Here is a 17484-nt window from a genome sequence, read left to right as displayed (position 1 = left end):
CTGGAATGTGAAGTCAAGTGGGCCTTAGAAAGCATCACTATGAACAAAGCTAGTGGAGGTGATGGAATTCCAATTGAGCTATTCCAAATCCTGAAAGATGATGCTGTGAAAGTGCTGTACTCAATATGCCAGCAAATTTGGAAAACTCAGCAGTAGCCACAGGACTGGAAAAGGTCAATCCCAAAGAAAGGCAATGCCAAAGAATGCTCAAACTACCGCACAATTGCACTCATCTCACATGCTAGTAAACTAATGCTCAAAATTCTCCAAGCCAGGCTTCAGCAATATGTGAACCGTGAACTTCCTGATGTTCAAGCTGGTTTTAGAAAAGGCAGAGGAACCAGAGATCAAATTGCCAACATCTGCTGGATCATGGAAAAAGCAAGAGAGTTCCAGAAAAGCATCTATTTCTGCTTTATTGATTATGCCAAAGCCTTTGACTGTGTGGATCACAATGAACTGTGGAAAATTCTGAAAGAGATGGGAATACCAGACCACCTGATCTGCCTCTTGAGAAATCTGTATGCAGGTCAGGAAGCAACAGTTAGAACTGGACATGGAACAACAGACTGGTTCCAAATAGGAAAAGGAGTTCGTCAAGGCTGTATATTGTTACCCTGTTAATTTAACTTATATGCAGAGTACATCATGAGAAACGCTGGACTGGAAGAAACACAAGCTGGAATCAAGACTGCCGGGAGAAATATCAATAACCTCAGATATGCAGATGACACCACCCTTACGGCAGAAAATGAAGAGGAACTCAAAAGCCTCTTGATGAAAGTGAAAGTGGAGAGTGAAAAAGTTGGCTTAAAGCTCAACATTCAGAAAACAAAGATCATGGCATCTGGTCCCATCACTTCATAGGAAATAGATGGGGAAACAGTGGAAACAGTGTCAGACTTTATTTTTCTGGGCTCCAAAATCACTACAGATGGTGACTGCAGCCATGAAATCAAAAGACGCTTACTCTTTGGAAGGAAAGTTATGACCAACCTAGATAGCATATTCAAAAGCAGAGACATTACTTTGCCAACAAAGGTTCGTCTAGTCAAGGCTATGGTTTTTCCAGTGGTCGTGTATGGATGTGAGAGTTGGACTGTGAAGAAGGCTGAGCGCCGAAAAATTGATGTTTTTGAAGTGTGGTGTTGGAGAAGACTCTTGAGAGTCCCTTGGACTGCAAGGAGATCCAACCAGTCCATTCTGAAGGAGATCAGCCCTGGGATTTCTTTGGAAGGAATGACGCTGAAGCTGAAACTCCAGTCCTTTGGCCACCTCATGCGAAGAGTTGACTCATTGGAAAAGACTCTGATGCTGGGAGGGATTGGGGGCAAGAGGAGAAGTGGACGACACAGGCTGAGATGGCTGGATGGCATCACTGACTCGATGGACGTGAGTCTGAGTGAACTCCAGGAGTTGGTGATGGACAGGGAGGCCTGGGGTGCTGCGATTCATGGGGTCGCAAAGAGTCGGACACGACTGAGCGACTGATCTGATCTTAGTTGTGATGAATGACTGAAGCATATGTACACAATTTACTGACAAGGTCAAATTAATACTTCCTTCCCCAATAAGATATCTGTAGGATGCCAGATTTTCTTCATCCAAAGTTCAACCAAAAAAAAAAAGCAAAATACTGCAACAAACTGAATCATGAGCAGATATGACAATCGAGCTATCTTCTATTGTCAGACATTAAGGAGTTTTACAAAAGTGTAAAATAGTAGCACTCTTTCACTAATTGGTGTTTTGGAAAATAACTGTTTTTCATAAAACATGTCATTTCTGCTAAAATGCATAAATTTTTATTTTTAAACAGATTAAGTATTTTTAAAATTTCTAATACAGCAAACATCAGTAAATATAACTAAACAGATGAGCAAAATCTTTACAGAGTCCTCAATAATTAAAGAGTATAAAGGAGTCCTAAGACCCAAGATCTGCTGATCTAAATAAAACCTTGCCAAATCATTTGCTGGCAGTTCACACACTTGAGTCATTCACCATCTAGGAAGAGAAGTGGAGCATGAAAGAAGATACACATATATTATATCACCAGTGATGAATACTATAATACAGGCATGCTTCCAAAACACTAAACTGGGGAAAGCTACTTTCAAAGATTTAATTCAAGCAGGTTCTGAGAGATGGGTAAGCCTGACTAAAGGCAAGTATTCCAGACAAAGGCCTGTTTGAAGTGGAATAGGGAGATGCGAGAACCGGGATGTGTCTGGGGAGCAGGTCGATGGGGCCTGGGCACAGGACAATGGCCAAAGAGTGACGAATGCGCAGGTGAAAAGTGGGCCAAGAGATCAGTCCACAAAGAGTGTCAAATCCCACAATAAACGTCTGGACTTGCCAATGTATTAAAGCGGTAAACAGGGACTCTCACTGAGGAAGAGATCATTACAGTCAGATGTCTACTCTGAAAGAGAACTCTAAAGGCAATGCACAGGGCAGCCCATACGCCGAGGGTAAAGGCCAAATGCAGGGAGCCGTGCAGGAGAGCAGGCGTGAGGCTGCACCTGGTCCCGGGCAGGAAAGCGATGGCCGACCTTCACAGAGTGTGAGGAGTGACGTGAGCAAAGGTGAGTGAAGTTCTGAGCGTGAACCACTAGCTTAAGGAGGGGATCGTAAGGAAAACGGGGGAAAAGCAGCTTCTGCCTGGAGGCGGTCTGGGAGGAAATACGTGAAATGGGAAGGTGTCTGTGAAGACGATACGTTCAGGGATGATTTCTATAGTTCATGAAGATGTCTGTGGAGCATCAGTTTGGAAAGGTGCTCAAGATAACACAGAAAGCAATCTGAGAGGAAAGCGGCATGAAATGAGAGCTGATATAATTATCAAAAATAAGAACAGCGCAAGTAGAGCAAAGTGCCAAGCACAGGATTTTATGAGACATGAACAGTAAAGGCATGGGCGGAGAAAATCAAGCAGCAAAAACTAGACCAAAAACGTTGGAGATCTGGGAGAGTGCAAGAGCACAGGCGCTGAGAAGGAAGAGTTCAAGGAAGACTTAGCAGCAGCAGCAGCTGAAAGAGGTTGGAAAAGAAGAACGATCTAAATGAGGCCACTGGATCTATTAACTAGGAGGTTACAGAGCAGTCTCTGTTGAGTGTTCAGGGAGAGAACACAGATTACAATGGAACTGGGTTCACGGCCTCATTAACAAGGTATTAGGTACAGGAAATAAATATTTTACTAAGGACTGCATGAAACTGTGTATTCCAAACCAACAGTCTGTCCGCTTTTCAACCATAACAACTGTTTCATAAACTCTCACTCTAAACTTTATCTGTTATTTTTAGAGGATGTATTTCAGATTCATGCAAAACACTTACTTTGGCATTTAAACAGAACACTAACATTTACCTAATAAATTTTTATGACACAAAAAGAATTTACTGTTGTGCTATATATTTAACCTCAACCTACTGCTTAAAAGAACATTATTCTTCGTCTAGATAAGCCTACTAAAGTACATTTTAGTACAAATACAACAAACAGCACTTAATAAACCCATTTTTTCAATCCCTTTTTATTAACAGTATCAAGCACAGTATGAAGTCAAACTCAATTTAGGCATATTCATATGAAATGTGTGTTTAGCCGGGTCTGTGTTTATACAAAGGTCATATGTGAAAGACCCAGACTTATTAGTATAATCTAGAAAACAATCATTTGTTTTACAAAAGGATTCTTCCCTTTACAAAAGAAGTCACTTATTGGGATCCTTTAAACAAGCAGCTTTCCAAGGATAACAAAAAATTACAATTTAGTTATTTAACTTATACAAAACTTGACAGCAATACATTTGTTTAAAGCAGACTAATAAGGTAAGTGAAAGGGGTAGTGGTTAAGGAATTTAAAACGTCATCTAGAATGGTTTAGCCACTACATGCCCACAAGGTCTCCCCGGTCATCAGTCCGAGAGGCCGCGGCCCTGTGAACAACAGGAATTAGTGGGCAGGGACACCACAGCGCATCGCAGAGGACCTATCCGCCCTGGACGAGAAACCACGCCGCTGCTGCCTAAGGGTCAGGATGTTATCACCCTCGTTTAGACAGAGAAGGACACAGTGGCTTAATCCTCAAAGCTTCAAGTCTTTAAAAGAACACACAAAAGAGGAAACTAACATTATAAACGGGACAGAGGCTCGGATCCAGACCCCCTGAAGACGCCTTCAGCCCTGCCCCCACTACAGGGTCACCTAGGCAAGTTGCTAGACCTCGGTTTTCTCAGCTACAAAAGGAGGTGAGAAGAGCCACCTCACAGGGCCCACATTAGAATTAATGAGGAAAGGACTATAGGGCTCGCAAAGTGGGGGCACGTCACTGGCCCTCAGGAGCTACCAGAACTGTACTCTTGGAGAGTCATTCTGGGCCCACTCCTTCAATCATCATCATGAGACACTGCTGTCTTTGACTGCTCAAGCATGCGCAAGTACTCAGGTGTCTGTAGGGCCCGAAAATAGTCTAGGTCAATGTTGTTGCCAAACAGCGGGATGGCAGAGAATAGGACCAAAGTGCATGAGATTCTGGGCCAGTTCCAGAGGCACACTGTTAATAAACAGCCCACTTTCTGACACACTGACATTCCACGCAGCTGTCAAGCTATCTCCATTTATGCTAATAACTCGTGAAAATCATCATAGCAAACAACTGGTTTATAAATTCCTAATTTACGCTGCACACCCACCCCCCTTTCAAAAGCAAACTCATCAGTCAAACTCATCAGTAGAATCTATCTCTATAAAATACAAAATTCTGACTCAGATTTTATTCTCTGACTTACTGGGTTGGCCAAAAAACCATCTGAAGTGAATCTGGTCATATGCTCAAATTCATTCAATTCTCTTCCTCCCCTCCCCCTCGCCACCACATCCGATACAAAATCTTTCTTCTCTGTCCATGGAAATTTCCCAGGCAACAAAACTGGAACAAGTTGCCATTTCCTCCTCCAGGGGATCTTCCCGATCCAGGAACCAAACTGGAGTCTCCTGCCTCTCCTGCACTGACAGGCAGATTCTTCAGGACTAGCACCCCTGGAAATCTCCAAACTAATACAAACTTCCTCATTAGCAGGTGGATACAAAACAACTATTTTTACACTTTAAAATAGTTTTCTCCATCATCTGGACAGCCAACACAAGTCACAGTTCTGTTTGCAGCCTCAAGCACAACAGATACATAAATCATCTTGCTCTTCTCATCTTCAACTCAATAATGACAGCCCAGAAACACAGAGAAAGTAATTCATTCCCTCGCAACACACACACACATGCATACTTTGTTCTTCCCCAAAATACCAAAAGGATAACAGACAGCAAATCATGCCCACAAACCAAAACACAGCTGTTTCATCTAATTTTAGAAAAAAAATAACAAGGAAAGGGAGAAAAGTTCTCTCTGGAATAACTCAATCCTCAAATCAAGGAAATTCAAAGAGCATAACAAGGAAAAGCCAACAGCCTCGATCCTTTCCTGCGGGATACTAATTCTATCAGCATCAAATCAAAATAAACAATATGCTTTCAGAAGATTTCACAAAAGTTTGAACTCGTTCCTTTCAGAAAAAGGCTCACTTACAGGAAAAAAAAAATCTAAATATATGATTTTCAAGCACAGGTGTGATTTTGTTTACTCCAGACCTGTTTATTTTTTCCACCATACTCTTTTAAAGACAAGCTGAGAAACTTACTTGTTCCCTTTCCAAACCCCCCCTCCCAGTTTTAACATTTACATAGACGTATCATTTATTTGTATGTTAAAGTTTCATACCTAGGTGTTGGTTACTGCTTAATTTGGTCTTTTTTTGGAAGCTGTGAATAAGACCCAGTCTAGCTGCTGCTTAATCTGAATAAAATCTTGGACTCTTTCCCCTGGAACCCGTAAGAGGGGAAATGTAAATTATTCTAATTGCCTTGTCTCGAGTAATGCTCATAAACTAGCGATCTTCACGCCATCTCTTCAAGGCGAGAAATCTTTTTCTTTAGTAATCTTCAGGAATCTATCCAAAGTGAAGAACAGAGGTTTAAACTTTTAGCCACAATTCAGATTAACTAGGTAAAGTTGGCATTAGCAGAAGGCAGCTGTATAACAGTACACTGTGACAGATTCATACAGAAATTTAATGTGTCTTTAAAAGGACTTGGGGAAGAAGAACAATTATTTCATAATAGTCCTACTTCTATGAACTGTATTCTGGTGTTCCTGCTATCAGTCCAAGTGAATAAATTCCAGAAGGCAAAGGACTTATCTTACCAAAATATTTTAAGCTTAATCAGTAAAAGATTTTTTTTTTAATGAAAAACATTCATTCTATCAAACCAAGACTACCCAATGAAGAAAATTTCAGAAAGACTTACTAAGGCATAACAACACATGAATTAAAGTGCTATATGTTAACCTGCCTAGATTATGTTTTTCATCGGGCTATATGGATCATTAAATTTCCTAATTGTTTGATTAAATGAGAAGTATTTTCTAAAAGCACGTAAAAGACAGGTAGTCTCAAGTACTTTGCAGACGCATCACAAAACTAGAAATTATTTAAAATGCACCAAGGCAATGCAACAGAATCCCAGTTTCCAATTGATGCCTGAGTCATTCCACTGCACCCCCTTCCCTCTTCCGCTCCACTCCTGCCCAAGGCTCCCTACTCAGAGCCATGCTAACTGGTCTCCCCAGCTGCCTGATAACAGAAGCCACCAGCCAAGACCCAGAAGACAGAGGATGCCGAGAGCCCTGGGAACGTCCCTGCTCCCTGCCTTGAAGCCTGGGCTCCCACCCGCCCTTCTCCTCCTCCTCGAGGCCAGCTCTCTACTCCCAGGATCTCTGGAGAACTGAGGGCTTCTCACCACTGCTATCCCCTGGGTACCTCCCCACTCCATGTTTGCTTCTAAGCCCTGCAGTCTCTTCACTGGCACCATCCAGGATGGAATCTCTTCCTGCTGGGACCTCACCTGCTGTGGCTAACAAGCCCAAGAGTGGTTATTCAGAAACAGTGCATTATCTAAAGAAATCCAGCTAAAAAGTTTAAAAAGGTCTTAAGGTTTAAATGAGGATTATTTATATAATACTGCTGTGTGTGTGTGTGTACACACATGTGCGCTCAGTCGTGTCTGACTCTTTGTGGCCCCAAGGACTGTAGCCCACCAGCCTCCTCTGTCCATGGGATTCCCCAGGCAAGAAGACTGGAGTGGGTTGCCATTTCCTTCTCCAGGGGATCTTCCCGATCCAGGGACTGAACCTGAGTATTTTATGGCTCCTGCACTGGCAGGTGGATTCTCTACCACCAGCTCCATCTGGGAAGCTCCACTACTATTCGTATAGTCATTTAAAAATTAAACATGACCAGCTCCCTTCCAAATGAAACTGGTTAATAAGCTGAAATACTCTCTACAATTAACGTGTGAAATTTAACACTGCATTGTCCTCTCAAGATAAATGCTGTGAGCTCCAAATAAGCTTAAATGAAAAAAACAATCAATGGAGAGATTCTGGTAACCGATATTTCACTTCCTTCTACCACATGCTGCCTGGTTAATCCAAGCAATGTTTTGGTGTTATTGCCAACACCCTCCCAAAGCAGAGGATGAAGAAAAGGTGTCAACCAGTGGTTCTCAAATTTTGGTGCACAAATAAATCAACTGAAAAGCTTATTAAAATGCCATTGCTCACATCCCACCCACACCTCTCTGACGTGTTTTTACTAGTTCCCCAGATAATTGTGGTGTGCACCTGTTTTAAGTACTACTTAAAACAGGTCAACCCTTCAAGATTTCACCTGAATCTCCAATACATAGCTTGTTTTTCCTTTTGGATGAACATTCCACGTTAAACATGGGGAAAACCCCAACTCGGTAACAATAATACTGTACCCTAGCTATGTGCTTTCGCTGTGTTAATGTCTAATCCAGTTCTCATGAGAACCACACCAGCTAGGTAATACTGTAGCCTCCATCTGACAAACTGAAGCCCAGAGAAGTGAAGCCGTGTGACCCTGGTAACAAGAAACAAAACCGGGATGCCCTCCCCTCTGCCTGCCTTCCCACTTTGGGGCTGGATAAGCAAGCCCTTTTCACAAATGCAACTCTGGAGCCTGGGGGCTGGAATGAAGCGGGTCAGGGGTCAACAGTAAGGCAAACAACAACAACAACAAAAACCCACCTTGTCCCTGCTGCTGCTGCTGCTAAGTCGCTTCAGTCGTGTCTGACTGTGCGACCCCATAGACGGCAGCCCACCCTGCCTCCCCCAAGTCCCCCCACTCGCCCAACAAGCTCTCCTGACCCTCCGCGCCCACCCCTCACTCACCAAGCCCTTCCCCCTGCGCGCCGTGCCATGACTTGTGGGCGGCACGACGCAAGTCTGTCGACTCTCGCCATGTGAGCAGCTGCGACCACACACTGAGGACGGCAAGGGGTTCAGTCCCAGCTTCTCCCAGTACTGGCTGGGAGCTCGAGCCAGTTTAACACGCCTGTGTCTCTGTTTCCCAAGACACAAGTCACAATGCCAAGGGCACTGAAGCAACCCAGTGATTAACTGAGCTAAGGTACACACAGCACTCGTCTGACAGTACCTACACACGGCAAGCGCTCAATAAACAATAGCTGCCATTAAAATTATACTTTGCCAACCCACTCTTCTCCCTTTACTTTTCTCTCAGCCTTGTTTCCTGAAACTGTGAAAAAAGGTGGAACATATTAGTATTTATCAAAAGTCAACTGGTAACAGGGCTGTGACTCAGGGGACTGAAGGCCAGGAATAGAATATTTTAGAGCAAATGAGGCTTTCAGTAGCCCTCAAATTGCACCACTTTGACAAGTTATTTCCCAACTTTAGGGTCAGCCCTGTTAATCACATACTAGAATGAAGAGTCTATAATTAACTTAATTCAAAACAACAATAAAATGTCACTCAGTACGAGGACTTGGTTTTAATTTATCACCTTATCGACACTTAGAACCATGCCTCCACGTGATAGACACTCAAATATTTGTGGAATGAATGAAGGCATATACATACCAACACAGTCACACCTGACAGCTCATTAGTGAGTCTTTACAAAAGCAAGATAACCATCAGATCAATACCAATGTGCCAAGTCATAAAATTTATTTTCAAAATTTCCCCAAAATACTTTTCTCCTTTTTTAAAACTAATTGCAGTTTTCTCTTAAAAACTCTACAACTAGATAACTACCAACATGACTCCATTAATCTACTGAAAATGTTAAAATGTTAGAGTAGTTCCATAATAATGCATCATGCTCGTCTTCCACCTTACATTTTTAAAAAAAAAAAAGGAAGAAAAAGGAAAAACAATGTGTAAGTACATATTTAATAATTATCACTTTAGTGACCCTGATTATTCAGAATTTTCTGACCCATCTGACTTAAATCCATAAAATGAAATAAGTCACTGCTGAGAGGCTGATGAGAAGAACTGACTCATTGGAAAAGACCCTGATGCTGGGAAAGACTGAAGGCAGAGGGGAAGGGGACGACAGAGGATGAGATGGTTGGATGTTATCACAGACTTGATGGACATGAGTTTGAGTAAATTCACCAGGGAGTTGGCGATGGACAGGGAAGCCTGGAGTGCTGCAGTCCATGGGGTCGAAAGAGTCCGACACGACTGAGCGACTGAACTGACTGACTGAAAGGTTAACCCCAACTAACACCTAAGAGCTAAGAGACCTGGAGGAGGGCGGATCTATGGGAATATGAGGGCAGAAAGTCCAATTCTCAGGGGTGCTCCTAAGCAGCCTCCCATGCGGCCTTGAACAAAGCACTGCAGTGGCCATTAGGTTTGTTCAGGTTTTCCCATAAGATGCTAGGAAACACCAGAATGAACGTTTTGGCCAACCCAATACTTTTTTTTTTTTTTTGGTCTCCATTTTCTCATCTGCAGATTAGGAATAAACTTACCACATCTACTTAATCAAGTTTCTCTAGGACCAAATGTACATAAACGAATTCCAAAATGGGAAAGCACCCCACGTGTAAGGTGTTCACTTCTGACATAAGCGTCTTCAGGTTTTAAGTGGATGCTTCTGATTATCTTTCTTTTCACATCTGTGCCACGCTTTCTGTACCCTAAATCCAAAGATCTGCCAGGACAGGGAAGAACCAGTGCCCACTAACAACTGTATTTAGACACAATGGACCCTCAGTAAATACTGGTTGGAAAAGGTGCTGATCCATAAAGCACCTTTAGAATAGAAGTATTTTAAATCTGCGATATCGAATACCTTACCTGTACAGGTTAAGCGGCAGGTTACCTTCAAATAAAAGAACAAGTGACATAAGGTACATGAGCGATGCCTGTGGTTCTGCGGGAGCACCGCCTGGCTTTGTGCACATCACTCGGCAGGCATGTGAATATCACCTGAGGAATGTGCCTAGGTATTTTGGTTTCACTGGAGGCCTGCTTTGTGAATAGAAAAGGCCTTCCCCCTCTCTCTGACACTAGCAAGGTTTCTAGCCGGATCTGTTCTTCCGGTTTGACTTCCCACGCTTCAGTACTCACAAGGAGAACTCTTGCAGACTTGTGGTCATTTCTCAAACCACTGTATCATTCTTCAGTTCAGTTCAGTTCAGTTCAGTCGCTCAGTCGTGTCTGACTCTTTGTGACCCCATGAATCGCAGCACGCCAGGCCTCCCTGTCCATCACTGACTCCCAGAGTTCACTCAGACTCACGTCCATCGAGTCAGTGATGCCATCCAGCCATCTCATCCTCTGTCGTCCCCTTCTCCTCCTGCCCCCAATCCCTCCCAGCATCAGAGTCTTTTCCAGTGAGTCAACTCTTCGCATGAGGTGGCCAAAGGACTGGAGTTTCAGCTTTAGCATCATTCCTTCCAAAGAAATCCCAGGGCTGATCTCTTTCAGAATGGACTGGTTGGATGTCCTTGCAGTCCAAGGGACTCTCAAGAGTCTTCTCCAACACCACAGTTCAAAACCATTAATTCTTCAGCACTCAGGTTTCTTCACAGTCCAACTCTCACACCCATACATGACCACAGGAAAAACCATAGCCTTGACTAGTCAGACCTTTGTTGGCAAAGTAATGTCTCTGCTTTTGAATATGCTATCTAGGTTGGTCATAACTTTCCTTCCAAAGAGTAAGCGTCTTTTAATTTCATGGCTGCAGTCACCATCTGCAGTGATTTTGTATCATTCTTACACTACTCAATAAGAAAAAAAAAAAAATTCATCTTTGAACACCATAATTAGGAAGATATCCTAATAGTTATATTTTAAGATTATTAACAGTCTACTAAATGTGTCAAATAAAAGTGTAAATATTTTAAACGCAGACGGTCCTGGCTCCTCTTAACATTATATATGCCTCAAAAACAGAATTAAGCTTATTATCAAAAACAGAATTAAGCTTATTAAGCTTTAGTTAGTTCTTGATTATCCACACACACACACATACACACACAAAAGCAGATGTGTTACAGATCATCCATTAATAATTTACACTTAGCCCTTGGATGATGGTTTTGTATTTACAGTTGAATTTGAGTATCTTCCAGATGCGAAATTCCCCGCAGTTTAAAACAAATAAACACCTGTAACAGAAGTCACCCAACTCCGCCTTCCTACCATTTTTCTGCTCATTTACTCAACCACATTCTACTGCCGAAATGACTCATTTGCTACAGAAGGTGGACTTTGTGTGCTCATTTTTGTTCTTTATGTCTATTATAGCTCAAGGGACAGTCCTGAAATAAACACAGGCCGTTAAAAAAAACTGTTCTAATCGAACAGGTCACCATTTAATCATGATCTAAAAACCATTTCCCCCCTTAGTATTACACAGTTAATTATATATTACTTAAAAGGCAACTACTGTATTTATGGGCAATAGTCTACCTCATTTTTAAGTTCTAACCAAGAATATTATGCTATTCATTTTAGCTACAATGAAAACCAGTGCTACATTACAGTCTGATTCTAGTTCCTATAACCCACCAAAATTAAAAGTGCACAATACGTGTAATATTCTGAAATTTACCCCCAAAATGATAAAGCAACATCATATCATTGTTTAAGGCTGTCCACCTAAGAATGAAGAAACAGAATTCAAAATTAGTTCCACAGGCCATGTCCAGTCTTTCTCAACATCACGCCTCTATACTTCCTTCAAATCTGCAGTTACATTCTTTAGCACAATACCAGTTCTGCAGGTTTACCAGAACAGTCTACCAAATGCACCTGAGATCAAGGTAACCTGCTCTGGTGGAAAGGTCTGAGGTTTCACGGTCAGAGGACTAGAGTGTGAATCCAGAATCTCTCAGGAATTGACAGGACCTCATTATCTTGAGCAAATATTTAATCTCTGAGCCTAAATTTCCTCAAGGGACAATTTAGGACAGGTGGTGCTAGTGTAAAGAATCTGCCTGCCAATGCAGGAGACTCAAGAGATGCAGGTTCGATCCCTGGGTCAGGAAGATCCCCTCGGTAGGAAGTGGCAACCTGCTCCACTATTCTTGCCTGAAATATTCCATGGACAGAGGAGCCTGGTGGGCTACAGCCCATAGGATCACAAAGAGTCAGATACAACTGAGCACCCGAGCACACACAAGACCACCAACCTTGAAAATTATTTTGTAGATCAAGTTCCTCACTGTTCTGCTCATGACAGATGCCTAATAAATGACAATTTTATCCTACTAAAGGGCCAGTCACCAATTATACTAATACCAAATATCTCATAAGGATCACAGATAAACTGTATGGAATTTATTACAGTTATCATCCTTTTTTCCATCTTTTACTTAAAATGTTTTAATATATAGAAATAAAAAATTCACAAGGGTTAAATATCTTTGTAAAACTGACATTTGACGTAACAGACATGGTACTTCGATTATCAGCAGACTGTAAAATTTTCTTAAAAAAAAAAGTCTGGGCTGCTTATATTTATTCAAACTTCATGGTCATTTCTTTAAAATGTTATTTAAAAAGCTGCGTTTTATTGGGAGATTGGGACTGACGCATCTCCGCAATTGATACCATGTATAAAAGAGACAACTGATGGGAACATACTGTGCAGAACAGGGAACTCTCCTTAAAGCACCGTGATGTCCTAAATGGGAGGGAAAATCCACAAGAGAGGGGGTATATGTATATGTACGGCTGGTTCACTTTGCTGTACAGCTTAAGGTAACACAACACTGTGAGCAATTATACTGCAATAAAAATTAATTAATGAAAAAAAAAGAAAGTTGTATTTGAGAACCCGGAGACAGCCGGGTTATCTAAACAATGGACTACATAATCTACCACAGTCTCCAGGCAAAGTCACAACAGGATGAGAAAACGGCCTCAGCTTCTCTCAGATTTCCTGGTCACTGTTATTTTAAAACTTGATCACACAAACATAAACAGAGGAAAAAATCCATTTCAGATGAGCTCCACGGGTTACGACTTAGGATATTTTTAAGACTTTGCATGGATTTACATTAAATTCTGCAACAGCTTATTACATTTTTCTTGTCCATGTTTCCAGGCACTAATGAAAAATATATATATTATACATAGTTTAAAATATTATATAGAGAGTTTTTAATCATCATCTTTCCTTGAAGTTGCTCACCACTTCCATTACTCCCTCTTAAAGTCAGTTTTTGAACACTAAAATGTAACTTAAAAGCCAACAATAAATAGCATGTCACACAGAACATACAAGTGCGACTGGGCAAATGTGCATAAGACTAAAATAACTTTCGTTTACCACTATGCAAGTAATTAAGCTGGATATTTAAAAGTCAATGAGTTATTTTAAAAGGTTGCTTTGTTTCAAGCTCTGGCTATAGACCAAGTTGTGGTGTTACCAAAATTAATAATAAAAGACACCAAGGTAATTTTTTCAGTAAACAATTTCCAATGGCAAACCACAAGCCAAGGAATCTAAGAAGTTTAGTTAATTTGTAGAGAAACGTCCTTTTGCTGCCAACCTTTGTACCATGACCAAGTTCAAGATTCACATTTTATGGTGTGAACACTGTTCAGCTAAATCTTAAGAATAACACTTTTTAAAACTCTCAAACCCTGACGATACTTAGCTATTTTGCCTCTTCACGGTCAGAGCACACCAACCAGGAAAACTTACTTAGCATGAACAGGAGCCTATTAAATTGGGGCAGTGTTCCTAGCTCCTTAGATCTGTAGATTAGGATTTAAGCATTCCTCCACTACAAACTTCACTCCAGATAAAATGTAACACTTTTTCTAGAACTATATGGAAATATTTCTGATACGGATGCTCGGGTAACAATAACCCTCTCAAACTACTTCCTTATCCCAGAGCTTGAGCAATTTTAATCGTTTTTAAAGAGTTTTGGAAACTAACAAATATGAAAAGCTCTTGTTCAGTAGCAGATACATAAATTAACATACCCAAAACACTAGACTAACCGAAGACTAAAAATGCAACTTTAAATAGTCCCAATCCGGGCTCCTATATGATTAACAGTAATAGCAGCTGATTCTCACAGAACAAAAAGCACTCTTTATGCACTGAATTTTAAGCTCGTGGACGAAAGAGAAAACTGTCACGGAGCGTCCAGGTCTGAGTTGGACACCTGAGTGCTCTGTTTCAACCTGGGAGCCAGAGATGATACACAAAGGTATCTTAGTGATGATAAACCCATGAAAGGAGACTCTCATTGTCCTGTGGAAATGAGACCCAGCCCTGAGCTCCCGGGAACAGCCTCCGCCCGGGCCCACTCATCACCTGCTTCACCCTCGGCGTCCTCGGGAGAAGAACCGAGCCGGCTCTTCGACCCCGGGCGGCGGGCGGAGGCCTCGAAGCGAGGCCGGGCTCGGACAGCGAGGCAGCAGAGGGCGAGGCGCGGGCGCCCCGGACACTCACCGATGCGGACGCGAGGGCAGGTGCGCGGCGGCGGGGCTACCTGTCGCCGGTAAGGCTGGTGGGTGGGGTGCGGGGCTGACGAGGGCGAAGAGACAGCGACGGCGAGCGCCGGCACCAGGACGGGGCGGCGGCGGCGGCGGCGACCGGTCTCCGGCTCGCTTCCTGCTCGGACAGATCCCGGGTCCGTCTCCACCCGCCGGCCGGCGCCCTGCCGAGTCCCCGGCCCCGCCGCGCGCACGTCACGGCTACGGAGCGCCCGAGGGGGCGGGGAGGCCGCGGGCCCGGCGGGCGGAGCGGGCGCGCGCGCCGGGAGGGGGAACGCGCGCCAGGGAGGGGGACGCGCGCCGGGAGAGGGGGCACGCGCGGGGAAGGGCGCGCACACCGGGAGAAGGGGGCGCGCGCCGGGAGGAGGGGGCGCGCGCGGGGAAGGGGGCGCGCTCAGGGAGGAGGGGCGCGCGCGGGGAAGGGGGCGCACGCCAGGAGGAGGGGCGCGCGCGGGGTGGGCGCGCACCGGGAGAGGGGGTCGCGCACCGGGAGGAGGGCGCGCGCGCCAAAAGCGGGGGCGCGCCGGGAGGAGGTGCGCTCGGCGCAGGGCCGCCCCGCCCCTCAGCTCCAGCCCGTGGCGCCGAGCCTCCCGGACCTGGTGGGGGCTCTGCTGCTCCCGGAGGAGCCGCCCCTTGCCTGGCCCGGAGCCCTAGTTCCTGCCCCCGCGAAACCGCCTGGTTCACGGGGCTGTGGTTCCCGGCGACTGCAGAGCCCCCTGCGGACTGTGGGTGCAGGGACGGTGCAGTCCGGCTGCAGCAGGAATCAGTTCCCGGACGGAGAAAGTCGTTCGGGGACAGGGCGAAGACCCTGAGTTGTGGAGAGGACGGGGTGGGGAGGGGGGGGTGGGGGGGAACCGGGCCGCTTGGCGGAGGCGGGGGAGGCGGACTCCCCCGCAGCCCCGGGCTGAGCTGCCCAACGAGAGTGGTCACCTCCCCGTGCAACAGACTCGCTGTTCTGCTTTTGGGAACGGGGGTCTGAGATGGAAATTTTGCATTTCTTCTGCCCTTCTGCCACCGCCGTATACACTTAATAGAACCCAGATATAATGTTTGTTTTACTGTTTGTACAAGTGACATACCTGTGAGTCATATTCGAAAGTTTAATATGATGAAAATATGTTTTGCCTTTACGACAAAAAGCTTTTTTTTTTTTTTAAAGAAAATGATATGATGACTATAATGCTGTAAGTCTCCGCGGAAAAAAAAAAAAGCTAATCGTACTCACAACAGAGAATTACCCTGTGAACATTAACCCGGAAACATTCCAAGTAGCAAGGGAAACCTACAAGATTCTGATCAAGAACAAATTTGGGAAAGCTTTGGGAAATCTACAAGATTGTGATGGGGACAAGTTTCAGTTATTTAGATGTTCCACAGTTCTAGGGGGAAAGCTAAGTTATGATGAGGTATTTTAGCATAGAATTAAAACATAAGATATTAAGAATAAAATAGGGAAGTAAGAAAGAGGAAGAGAAACCAAGAAAGGAAATAATTGACAGCAATCTCAGAAATTTAATTCCAGATTGCCAGGAGGTAAAACTTAATTAGATTTCAAAACGAAAAGGAGTGGATGGTTTCAGTTCACTGCTTTGACTTCATTTTGGATTTAAGATTAAAAGGCTTTGACAGACCAATAGAAACCCATACACACGACTCACTATGAGTAGGGACTTGATTTTTCTCTCTCTCCCTCCCCCTCCCCTTCCTCCTCCACTTGCAATTCATTACTGTCTCTTTGCCCCTAGCTCCCTGCTTCTCTGGCTTCCCCGGTGCCTCAAAGGTAAAGAATCCTTCCGCCCAATACAGGAAAGGAGGGTTTGATCCCTGATGGGGAATATTCCCTGGGGAAGGAAATGGCAACCCACTCCAGTATTGACAGAGGAGTCTGGTGGGCTACGGTCGCAAAGAGTCTGACTCGACTTAGTGACTAAACAACAGCCCTGCCTCTCTGGTGTATCCAGTTCCTCTTCCTAACAACTGCTATCTTGTTTCAGGCCACCATCCGTTCACGTGTCTTATGCTGCTTTAGCCGCCAAACCAATTTCCCAGACTGCAATCTTGTCTGCTCCTAATCCAGTCTGTACAGTACCATCAGATTTACATTTTATAAAATGAAAGCCTGATTAGGTATTCCTCTCTGTAAACTCTTGTGGCGGCACTCCACTACCTCCTTGGTGGTTTAGTCGCTAAGTCGTGCCAATTCTTGCAGCCCCATGGATGGTAGCCTACCAGGCTCCCCTGTCCATGGGATTCTCCAGCCAAGAATACTGGAGTGGGTTGCCATTTCCTTCTCCAGGGGATCTTCCCGACCCAGGAATCAAACCCAGGTCTCCTACATTGCAGGCAGATTCTTTACCGACTGAGCTATGAGGGAAGCCCAAACTCCTTAAGATGTCTTATATGATCCTTCAACTGTTTTTGTTTGACTAGCATAGTGGGGATCTCCTTTGTCTTTTTTTTTTTTCATTGAATTTGCATGCCTCTTCATTGTTTCCTAGTTTATCACCGTGCTAAAATCCATAAAGCTGTCCTAACAGCTTCCTCACAGAGTT

At 44.0% G+C, this 17484-nt stretch overlaps 1 protein-coding gene across 4 annotated transcripts in view; it reads right to left on the bottom strand.

The window, feature by feature from the left end:
• MYO6 (myosin VI) overlaps nucleotides 1–15128 on the bottom strand; it is a 157737-nt gene extending 142609 nt beyond the window's left edge. Inside the window, exon 1 of one of the 4 annotated variants that reach the window (XM_070376223.1) lies at nucleotides 14889–15128. The gene's annotated coding sequence lies outside the window, so the exon portion shown is untranslated. Of the gene's footprint in view, nucleotides 1–14750; nucleotides 14769–14888 lie in introns of those variants that run through there. The other 3 variants (XM_070376219.1, XM_070376221.1, XM_070376220.1) reach the window with 3 other exon arrangements.
• Between the last annotated feature and the right edge of the window lie 2356 nt (nucleotides 15129–17484).

This window comes from Bos mutus, chromosome 9, assembly GCF_027580195.1.
Source record: "Bos mutus isolate GX-2022 chromosome 9, NWIPB_WYAK_1.1, whole genome shotgun sequence".
Taxonomy (NCBI): domain Eukaryota; kingdom Metazoa; phylum Chordata; class Mammalia; order Artiodactyla; family Bovidae; genus Bos; species Bos mutus.
This window is presented reverse-complemented; position numbering and strand designations above follow the sequence as displayed.